This window comes from Stegodyphus dumicola, chromosome 4, assembly GCF_044657685.1.
Source record: "Stegodyphus dumicola isolate Sdum_Otavi_A_Nest chromosome 4, ASM4465768v1".
Classification (NCBI taxonomy): Eukaryota; Metazoa; Arthropoda; class Arachnida; order Araneae; family Eresidae; genus Stegodyphus; species Stegodyphus dumicola.
Genome location: NC_140771.1, coordinates 170,291,505 through 170,303,814, shown reverse-complemented (window position 1 = coordinate 170,303,814; position 12,310 = coordinate 170,291,505). Strand labels below are relative to the sequence as shown.

At 36.4% G+C, this 12,310-nt stretch overlaps 1 protein-coding gene across 9 annotated transcripts in view; it reads left to right on the top strand.

Annotated features, from left to right (window-relative positions):
* The window catches only part of LOC118188251 (tyrosine-protein phosphatase Lar-like), a 1,537,039-nt gene that overhangs the window by 1,028,497 nt on the left and 496,232 nt on the right, over window positions 1–12,310 (top strand). For all 9 annotated transcript variants that reach the window (XM_085815767.1, XM_085815772.1, XM_085815774.1 and 6 more), the window contains one exon: window positions 2,208–2,287. The gene's annotated coding sequence lies outside the window, so the exon portion shown is untranslated. The remainder of the gene's footprint in view (window positions 1–2,207; window positions 2,288–12,310) is intronic.

The window sequence follows — 12,310 nt, the reverse complement described above, 5'->3', positions numbered from 1 at the left end:
TTTGTTGTTCCTTATACTTTCTTTCATCATTCTTATATTTGATAACTTATAATTCTTTCTCGAAAATAAAACAGAATAGAACGAAAAAAAACCTATCCTCTGAATTGCTAGAATCTGGGAAAAATTGATAGGTGATAAAAATGGAGAAAAATAATCAAATACCTATCACCAGCGGTTATTAGTGTATGGTTATGTGAAACTGGTATCTTATTCTTTCTTTTCTTATCGACTTTACTGGGGAACAAAACATATTTCTTATGGAATCGGTGAGGTGGTGAACTTAAGTGAGCTCAAATCCCCAAAGCAGTACCCAAATGTTTAAGGGAATAATCTCGGTGAAAACATCGTCTGCTTTTTGAGAAAAAATATTGACTTAAGATTCGATGCACTTAGCAAAATAAGTAGTGGATCAATTCTGGCGATATCTTTGACTAGATATAAAATGCAATGTCTAAAGTTGACCCTTTTGAATTTGTTTCTGTAAGTAAAGGAAATCTAGGAATGATAAAGAAATATGTTGACAGAAATGCTCTATATATTTATTTTCATTGTGTCTGAATTCTTTTCGAGAGGTTTTTTTTCTTTTTTTCTTTTTTTTTTTTTCTTCAAAATATAAACTAGATATATTTCACTGTTTGAAATAATGCATGATATTTAGCCCTATCGAGGGGCTGAAAACTGTTTGTTTGACCTGGGCTCGAACTTAGGCGAACAAGCTGGGTTCATTGTTGGCTTTCCCGGTTTCCCCTATGTAAGTCCGAGGCAGATTCCTTTACAATTTCTCCACGAATGCATCTCTCTGCTTAGGCAGATAACCCTCAAGTGCTTTGCCGTAGTACAAAACACCAAACGCAACCCTTTGCATTTAAAGCGGAAATATGTATAAAATATAACGTAATTTTGTGTTTTGTCTTTGTACTTTTATTTCAGAGTCTAGTCTAGTCTCTGTAACAGTTGAACACAAATATTGAAATAAAAATGAAATACATTATTCTCCATCAAATTTGCAATCATACGGCCTTTTGATTCGGTGACATGTTTTTACCAGTTGAGCTGCGTGGTGTCATTAAACAAATCTGGATAATTCTTTCTTAACCATTGAACCCGCCTAATGTGGTATAATTCTTTGTGTAAATCGAGAATTTTAAGAAAATGTTTTACTATTGATGTTCGAGGGCTGTATTTTCTACGAGTTGAAAATGATTTGCAAAAAGCTCAATTCACAAGACTATTATTATAGGTTAAATAATTGAAAAAGGTATTTATTATTTTTTACTTTATTTTATCCTAATAAATGTTAATCAAATTTCTTAACGTCTACATCCGATTCATAATTTTGTAGCAATTCCTAGAAGTCTCTGTCTGCTAGAGCAGGAACCCTTGACCAGGGAAAATTTCATAGTTTCAGGGGTTACGGCCAGCCCTTTATTTAACTGTTAAGTTTTAGATTATGAATAAAAAAATAATTAAATTTTGTTGTTTATCTATATTTTCTATGACTTTTGTAGTTTAATTTCCAAAAACGCGTGTAATAATAATCTAAATAAATAAATATGTTTTTCGAGATTTGGAAAGGAGGGGGCATCGTCTTCTAGAAATAGTGAAAGGGGTGCATTGGGCAAACAAGTTAAGAGCCGCTTTGCTACTGGAAAATGTAGGTGAATGTCATTATCCTCCATTTCCCCAGAGCTCTAAAGTTTGGTTTGGTTAAAGCAGGAGACAGCTTAAGGGGATGAATGCTTTGTGGAGGAATTTCTAAGGAAAACTGGGTCGTAAGCACGTTACACCTGGGGAAAATCACGAAAAACAACCGTGCAGACATCTCATTCACCTAGAATAGAACCAAGGTCGAACTAACAGTGTTCAACGATTTTATTACTCGGCTGCTGGCAGCTCTTCCATATGGGTAGATTTTAACAAATACCTATTCAGTATGGTGTGTGTTTAGTAAATTTACTATAACTCCGAATTTCTTAACTATTACCTAAGCGGTTATTTAGATATATCCGATAACTGGGTTGCTTCTAGATAATTGTGCTGTTTTAATGAAATAACTGGTTCCAAATAATGTACTCTAGTTTCTGTACTGGAATCGTAATGAGAATGTTAATAAATATTTGGTCATATCATTTCTTTTATAGTGTTTTGAAATATACTGTGAGATAGGTTTTTAAATCTATATTTACATGATTCCTTACTTGTTTCAGATATCATGAGAGGAAAACAAATTGCGAATTCATAATGGCAGAAATTTGGATTCTTGGTGTTGTTATTGTATAGTATAAAGGTAAGCAAAAGTTCTTATGCTTTTAGATACATTTATTTTTAAATGGAAAATCGTAAACTGTCGTTAATTGTTATTAACTAATTAAAACTGTTATTGAAATGTGTAATTTACATTAAATATTCGCAAGTTCTCTGTAAAAGACGACGCCTGAGTTGGCTTCCGTTCGAAATGTTAACCATACGGAGTTATATTGCCAACTCGTGGGAGGGGTGTTGTGGATTTTGATGTGCTAAAGACATATGATGGACGATAAGTTTGAAGCTCATAACATGATGAAATGTTTATAATGTAAGCGTGATAATCTTAATAGATTTAGGCATTTGCGCCGCCTTAAGCAATCAGGAAAAGACAGCAGGCTCATAACTTAAAACAAAAATTCAGAACAAAAATGACATGAGCATGGTAAGAATGCAGTTGTTCAAGGTGATACTTATACTCGCGTGGAAGGACATAATAATTGAGATACGTGAACAATTCGCACGCTATTAATTTAGAAGTCAAACAACAAAAATCAGCGTTATATATTTGCAAATTTTGACAGGACTAGTTTCGATGGTTTTACTGAGCCATCATCCTCAGCTGCAAAAGCGCAAATGAATGAGATAAGATATAGAGATTAGATAAATTAAGACTGGCTGGGCAGGACTTAAGCTACTGGTGCCACCTATTGATGAAATGAGAACTAAAACATAATTTCCTTAAAGGCTAAAGGCAGAGATGGATTAAAATTAGGGTCGTTAGCTAGAACAGAGAGATTTTTTTGAATATGAAACGCGTCTAGAAAATCTAATTCACCAATGGAAGATGTTATTTTAATAATTTTGGTGCAGAAAAATTGAAAGTGTGATTTTCGGACCAACAATGCTGGGCAATAGAGGACTTCTGAGTTTCCTTTTTTCTAACATAACAAAAGTAAATTAAACCACACTGGCAAGGAATCCTGTAAATACCCCAGGAATTCATATCCGGAATTGGGTCCTTGAGTATGGAACTCGGAATTTTATTGATAGGAGAATAAACGAGCCGAAAGTTAACATTCAACTGCAGTACTACTGTTTACCGTAAATCGTCATCGGTTTGCCTTCTACCACACATCAAATCATGTCATCCGACTAAACAAAAGTTAGCTTCTTTTTATTGCTATGTTTTCCGTGCACTTCAAGTTTGCTCCTCCAAATTGGCTCTTGATCAAGAACCAAATTATTTAAAAGCAGTAGCTAAAGACAGGGGCTTTTCACCCAACATTAATAATCAAGCAATTAAAGAATTCTCATCTCAACACACTGAAAGGCACACTCTTGTTTTAGGAGATTATAAGAATTCTGTTGTCATTCCTTTCTTTTCATCAATTACCTATAAAATTGTACGTATTTTACAGGAATTTAACATTCGGGTCTTTTATTCTCCTATTAGTAAAGTTCCGAGTTTCATACTCAAGGACACCATTCCGGATATGAATTCTTGGGGTATTTACAGGTGTGGTTTAATTTACATTGGTCAAACTAAGACAGCCTTAAAATTTCGCGTTAAGGAACATGATGCATATGTTAGAAAAAAGGAAACATAGAAGTCCCCTGTTGCCCAGCATTGTTGGTCCGAAATTATACTTTGAAATTTTCTGCACCAAAAATTATTCAGAAAACATCTTCCATTGGTGAATTAGATTTTCTAGAGGCGTTACACATTCAAAAAAAAAATCTTTTTGCTCTAGCTAAAAACCCTAATTCCAATAAAATTATTTAGAGAGGTTCCTCTGAGTACTGGAGAAGTCTGAGGCCATAATGTCCACTCTCAGACATAGTCTAGATCCAAACTGGTGCTTCAACTGCATATACACTGGTTATCATAAATTAAGGAAAAATCACAAAAATAGCGATAACTCCCTCAAAAATAAGCCAAACCGTGTAAAATTTGAATATGTTGCCAAGTAAGAGTAGCTGAGTAAAACTGCGATAGGCAAATTAGTGGCGCGGCTTTCGGAATACGTCATCTGCGAGAAGTTAAAAGTCCATGTTTGAGAGCAAGCCCACATATTTCACTGTGACAGTGATATCAGAAATCTGAGATAGCCAATTCGTAACAATGACCTTCAGGCATCATTTGCCTGCAGAACTGCGATGGAGAGCCATTGGGAGACTAGAGGCAGGACAAAGTCAAACAGAAGTGGCCACATGGTTAAATGTGAGTCCTTCTGTGGTTCATAGACTTTGAATGCAATTTCAAACCAAAGATTCGGCATCTAGGAGGTTCAGCCAAGGACGATCAACTGCTACGACGAGCGCCGATGACCGATATTTGACATTATGAGCACGCAGGTATAGAACCGCTACTCCGACTCTTCTTAGATCCTACCTTGCTGCAGCCACCGGAAGGTTAGTGGCAACGTCAACTGTGCGTAGAAGGCTTTACGAAGGTGGTCTGTATACGAGGCGACCAGCCTTTTATGTGCCCCTCACGTCACGCCATAGGAGGGGTGGTTTTCAGTGGGCACTACAACACGTTCACTGGACGCCTGATCAATGGAGGGCGGTTCTCTTTACGGATGAGTCCAGGTTTAGTCTAGAAAGCGATAGTAGGCATTATTTGATATGGAGACAACCTAGAGCCCGTTATCATCCGCCAAACACCCGTGAAAGAGATGCATACGGAAGGGGCAGTGTGTGTGTTTGAGGTGGCATCTCTTTGGGTGGACGCACAGACCTCCATGTCTTTCCAAGGGGAAACCGTGAATTCTCAGATTTATAGAGATGACATCCTTGATGTTTATGTGCGCCCATATTCCGGGGCAATAGGTGACGCTTTCCTGTTACAGGACGACAACGCAAGACCATACAGGGCTCGCATCGTAGATGATGCGCATGGAGTCACCAGCTCGATCCCCGGACTTGAATCCTATCGAGCACGTTTGAGATGCTTTAGAGAGACGTCTAGCTGCTCTCATTCCGCCCCCTCAAACCCTTGTCGCGCTTGCAACTGCTTTGCAAGAGCAATGGCTCTCGCTTCCTATGGAACTGATAGACCGCATAATTGAAAGCATCACACATCGCTGTATGTGCTGTATTGCTTCTAGAGGCGATCATTTTGCATATTGAAGGTACTTTTCCTATAGCAAACTGACACCTTCGATTTGTTCATTTTATACATGTGCTAATTTCTATACTAGCATATTTGTCTGGTAATTTCTTTTCATGTTTTTTGATACCTTACTATGTGTTGTATATTGTGGGTAAGTTTCATTAAATTCTACATGGACCTTTTTCAGTAATCGTGATTTTTGTGGTTTTTCCTTAATTTATGATAACCAGTGTATTTCCAGTGTCATCGTTCGTATCTGTAGCGTATGCTCAATATGACAGGTGGATCTTCTAAATGTATCTTTTATAGTACTCCTAAAGAGAACTCTTTCGAAAACTCTTCAACTCCCTTTTTTCAGTACTCGCATCAAAAGTGTTCTTGTGTTTATGGTAACCGTGTAGCTAAAAAATAACGTTTTAAATTGTATCAAGGAAGCGAATTGCATTTTACTAATGCTGGATATGCTTGAAAACGTTACATGAAACTGCTAGCATAACTGCTAACTGAATCTTATACGATAGATAACACACATGATAGATTCAGATCCAGTAAGTTACATACGTTAAATAAACCAAATTAAATTTCATTTATTATTAGTTCATCAGAAGCTATCTCTATGAATATGGTGATAAGTTTTACCCTATATTTTCAACAAATTTTTTGGACTGTTCTTTTAAGGTGCGTACGGTAATGTAAATCTTTCCTGATTCAGATATCTTCAGGGAAAAATCTGCTAAAAGGTCTCTTAAAAAAAGAGAGGAATTTAAAAACAAAGTGTGAAAAAGAATTAAATAAGTGTTTGGGGAAAATAAAACTATATATGCGTTTCATTTCAACTTTTTATTTTTGTTCTGATTTTTGACTGAAATGTGTGTATTTATCAGCTGGCAATGCAAATAAATTTATCTTCCTTTCATACATTAGAACTTATTTCCTATAAGTGAATATGCATTTTATCTGCATTTATAATATTAAATCAAAACCATGCTTTATTTATTAAACTAAAAATAAACATTGGCACTTAATTTTCATTCTTTGTTTATTGGCAGTAATATTTTACCACTTTTTAGTAAACCGATAATTTCGTGAATTGGTGGTCCATAATGACAGTTTATCGAAATACGAGCTTAACTATTTTTTTACTTCTTTGTATTCTGTTTGCTTTGATAAAGATAAATATTATACAAGAGACATAATATTTGTATTCATTTTGATTTGATGAAGACAAATATTATGTGCAATTGCATTGATACCTCACGCTATGGTTTTGGTCTGGATTCCGGTGATTGATCTCGTTATCTCGCGGTTTTCCGCTGTATGATGGGATTACGACCAAATTTCCTTTAGACATTTCTCCATGAAAGCAACCGTAGCGACAGGCATCTTTAATCACATTTTAGGTAATCAAGTAATTCAGTCGTATTTTATCAGTACTGCGGCATGCGAATGTATTCTCCGTGGCTGTGTGCGAAATCGGCTGAATCCGTCACCGGAATTAAACCCGAACAGAAATTACCGGTATTCAGCGGTTGCGAACTCATAGCCACTGGTCAGCAATGACGATAAATGGGTTGTACGATATTTCAGAATCACTTCATTTAACATTACTACTACAAAGCATGGACAAAATGGTGTCAGTATTTTATATTAAATAAAAGCCTTCCAAATGCAAAACTTTTAATTAAACAATACTTATATTATTAGGATCATGCGCAAAAACTCGGTTTTTTGCTTTGAACCTAAATGCACAGGCAATCAAAAATTCAGTTTTTTTCCCCATAAATATGAATTCTTAATCAGATATAAAGAAGAAGAGCAACTAACGTAAATTTTTTTGCGTCATTGCGGTTCTGAAACTCCTCCCTTTGCCAAAAATAAAATTTAAAGCACATCATCCTCGTTTCTGTAATATATATATATATATAAATTCTTTCTTTGCTGAAGAATTTTAGATTCGCTCTAGCGAAGACGCTGAAAAGTCAAATGCTCTAAGCAAATATGCGTTTTCATGATTCTAGGAAATCTCAAGAGACATTTTTCGAAGCCTCATCTTTCGTTTTTTTCCGCAGACACAAGCAAAAAAATCCTTCGAAGGAAAATTAATCAAACTTTGTACCAATAAAGTCATCTTGAATTTAAAAAAATTGATATATACGGAACGTTACGAAATTGTTCAGATTCCGGCAAGTAATGAAGCTTAGAATAGAAGTTAAAATTTACCAATTATTCGTACCTCAACTGAAATATTTAAATGTTTAATGATATTCTTAGGAGAGAAGAGTATTATACTCCAGCTGAAATGCCTAAACATTTAATGATATTTGCTGAATAGGTAACTACGTATCTCGGTCTGAATCACAGCAAGTATTTGAATTTCGTTTTAAAGCAGAGTAAAAAGTGAAATACTTGGAGAATGTTAAATTACTATAATATTTAGCAATATGCATGTGTTTCGAGAGCTTGCTTTCAGACATGGGAAGTGGCAAAGTATATGCAGGAACATTATTATTTCTACATTGCTTTTCAGTCTCTTTTCTAAATTAAACTGCAAATCTTCTAAAATGACCTGATTTTTTGCATTAGAGGGCATTATCTTACTTTTGAATTACTATCTCCCCTTATATGCTAAGTTAAAATTATAATCATTTAAATTTTCTGTTTTAAATACTAACTCATTAAAAAGCAAAGACTTAGAGAAGCAAAATTAGATTTATTAAAAATATGTTTTATTTGATAATTTACCAGTTTACCTAATGTTCCGTGAAAAACTATGAAGAGGTCCACAAGAAATTGTGATGAGTAGTCTAATAATGTATAAGTTTAGGGTTAATCGTACGAAAGTATTTATATATAAATAATTCTTTATGTATAAATGATTTTTCATGGGTTCTGCAAAGGTAAAAATGATGAGAAACCTTGAGTAATGGTAAGTGCTCATCCTAAAATATTTTCAGTGGCTATGTAAGTTTGTTTTATTGGCTGTTGTTGATTTCTGGGAACGTGAAACGATTTTCCCTTTGAATGAATGTTTCCCGCTAAAGCTTCCCGTCTTGTAGATGCTATCATTCTTCTTTACCATAATAAATAATCAATCTGAGGAATTTAATATAGTGCATGCATTTATTTAAACGTAAGCTTTGTTGCTCAGTCCATGGTTTGAGTGAATGTAGGCTGTTTCTTTACTTATTTATTTTTGGAGATTATGAATGGTGAAGAATGTATTATTTTTTAAATTTATATGAAGGTATTATGAATGTTAGCGCTGTTGCGCAATATAAGGTATCCCAAAATAATGTTTACATCGTTAAAAATAAACTCTCAATGATGACGCGAGTGTTTTACAGTATTTGCATTGAATATGTGTGAACATTCTTATCTTCTTACGAAATGGTAGAAGTAGCTGGATTCTTTTTCTAGAAACGTGTTAAGGGAAAACTGACAATACATGTGAAGCACAAAGACAGTGGAGGATAAAATTAGATACTCCATCACCATAGTGACTCTAAGATTTTGTAATAAATTTGAGCCAGAAAGAAATGTATGTGTGATGTGAAGAATGGGCAGTGCAACAGGAAAAGGATTTGAGTCCTTTTCCTGTTGCACTGCCCATTCTTCACATCATCAAACATTCACATTTGATTACATATCACAGGTTTTACGTTTCATCAACCTCGCATCTCAGCATACCTCATAGTTCACAATTCAGACAAAAGCTGTACCATCTATCACTGTGGTACTATATATAATTCTGTGTAGCTTGATCGTTGATCTGAAGCCATTGTAGTAGCACAAATGCGCAGCTCATTATTTGGGCTGTATATACTATAGGAAATATAAAGTATTTTTAAACCATTAAACGCCGATCTTGATCAAGTTCCTTTGAGACAAAGAATTTTGAAGCCATATTCAACACTTTTAAATGTTTTGTAAAGAAAGAAAGCAAAGTACTTTTACAAATGGCTCGTGATCTCGTAAAGTAACTTTGAAAGTTTCCAAGTGCTTTTCAAAGAAATAAAGGAAAATAAACATCTGATTTCTTAAAGTAATAGTGTTCTTATTTTTCACTGATTGTTTAGGATGTCTACAACTTTGCTTCGGACATTTTTCTGCGGTGTTTCTGCAATCCACAATTGTTCCTAAAATTCACGATGGATTTCTAAAAAATGACGAGCTAACAAGCAAGCTTTTGTTTCTTCTGAAGGAAACTTTACAAACTTCCGAATGACGTGTGTGTCTTTTCTCTTTTTATCTATTAAGAATTACATTTTCTTATAGATAAGAAATGCATTTCTGCCTTTCAAAGTTTTCCACAAACAGAAGAGTACGAAATCATCGGACGGAAACTTTCCAAGTCCCGTAAGGATCTCCTCTACCCGCCTCCGTATTTTTTCCACCCTCCCCCGGCTTTATCCTGGAAAGAGGAAGGGCATCTATGGAAGGGTGGTTCGGAACATAGGGCCGGGGAAAAAGAGTGCGTTTTAGCGGCGAAAATGTCTCCGTAATCGCCGTAACGATTCCCGAGGGTGTGGGGCCGAGGGGTGCTGATGGCTAGAAGCTGAGTGCAGAAACGTGTAACCTAGAGTCGGGAAGATACGGAAGATGCTCTCCCATATTCTCCCCTCCTCCACCCTCTCTTCTACGAAGTGAAATGGAGCGCGGTAAACAAGAAAGAACCAAGAGGATTCTCAAAAGATAAATAGAAGGTTGCCAACGTTTATCGAACATTTTTTCTATTGGATGTAACGTTTTGTTAAGTAAAATTTAGTTTTCCCTTAAACTGATTTATTTTTAAAAATTTTAATGGGAAATATTAAATTTTATTTGGATAACGCCAAAATAATAGCATTGCCCAAACGTCTAAATTCAATAGAAGTTTTTATAGTAAAATGAAGTACCTGTCAGTCTAAATAATATCTTGAATAAATCTAATCTAAATAAAATCTAAGATAAGCTTTCATTTATTTGCATTTATTAAATCAGTATTAAATCAGTATATCAGGCAAAACATTTTAAATAGTGAAAGAATTAGCATTATAATTAAATCAGCATTCCAATCAAAGTAAATGCATTTGTAAATAGTTTAAAAATAAGTGTAGGCACATTAGATTAATATGAAAAGCCAGAGATGTGAACAATTAACAACGTCTTCGCCGGGAATCGAAGCACGGATCTCTGGATATATACCGAATATACCGGCCCAGCATGCAGCACCACTACACCACGAAGACACGCTAGGAAAGTGGGAGAAATACCTTATATATTCCCCTTTTTAAAGGGCGACTGGGGTTTTAGGGGACCCAGTCGCCAAATCCTGGATGTGGAGAATCCTCATCCAACACCCTTTTAGTTCGGTCGCCACTGTAGAGAAATTAGGTATTTTTTGGAACCTGGCAAGATGAAAAATGAGCAATCGCCTTCGCCGGGAATCGAACCGTGGACCTCTAGAATACCGGCCCAGCGTGCAGAACCACTACACCACGAAGGCACGCTAGGAAAAGTGGGAGAAATACCTTATATAAGTATCAAAAGAAATGAACAAACTCATTTATAATTGATTACATCATTTGCTATCACTGCTGTTATTAAATGTACTTTTTTCAGGTTCGCATTGCCAACTTTTTCCGTAGACAGTATTGTTCTGCATTAATGATTTTCGATAGCAGTTTTTCACCATTCCGCGACAAAGGAGCTTACGTTTTTAGAGTCCAATTAATGCGCAAATCGTTTAATCCGCTCCCAGATAATCGGTATTTGACTGTTATTTAACGAAACTGGATTACATTTACAATTTTGACTGCATACCTTTTCTAGGAATCGTTGGTCGTATATTGACTTTCTGGTGGTTCGTTAGTGTTGGGTCCATTGAAAAATCAAGCCAGCTTATGAGATGCTGATGCTGCTGTAGAAATTCGATACACATCTACGGTCCGATATTACAGAACGAATTTTTCTTGGAGATGTGTATCAGTATTCTGAGTACGGTGGGTAGGAAAGTTTTAGTAAGGACGTGTGTCAACCAGTGATGAGCAACGTTCGGGACGACCGGTGAGTGTGCGGACCGATTTGGCACGTGCCGTCATCGAGCACCTCATGGATGAAGACAGACGATGGACATTACTGGAGTTAGAGAGGGTAAGTGGCATCGAGAAACGCACTGTCCACAGGATATAGCGTAATGAACTAGCGACAGAAACCTTCCCCTGTCAAATTGATGGTGATCGTAGCGTATGGTGTCAGGGGGGTCATTGTTTGCCACTTTGTTCCTCATGCCAAAACAGTGACCGCACAATACTGCAGAGACTTCCTGGTGCGACAGGTACAACGTGGCGTTCGGGATAAACGTCCGGATCTTGTGGACAGTGAAATAATTCTGCACGACAATGCAAGACCACATAAAGCAGAGTGTGTACGGCAGCTACTCCGACATTGGGGATGGAAAGAATTGGAGCATCCACCGGTGCTCTCCTGACCTTTCGCCTTATGACTTTGATCTCATTCCCAAGATTAAGGAACCAGTACGTGGTAGGCGGTTTGCAACACGAGAGGCCATTGCTAATGGTGTGCGCCAGCAGATGACCCGATTCACACATGGTGCGGCAAATGCTGAGGCTGGTGGTATTCAGCGCCTCCCATATCGTTGGCAGCATGTGGTGACAGCAGGGGACTACATTGAGGGTCTTTAGGCCCAGGTTTGTCATGTCAACTTTGTGTGTATTGTGTTATCATTCATTTGCACGGTGAAGGCTATATTACCCTGTATACTACCGTAATAAATTCGTGTGTTACGATATTTCAGAGATATTCATTGTCCACACATGTAGTTAAGGCCTTGTCCTTTCGTCTGTATATGTCATATTTTTCAACCGGACTGGTATCTTCAAGAAAAAAATAGTTGCCATGACTTTTGCCCCAACCTACGTATATAATGATTTTAATGAGTCCAACTAG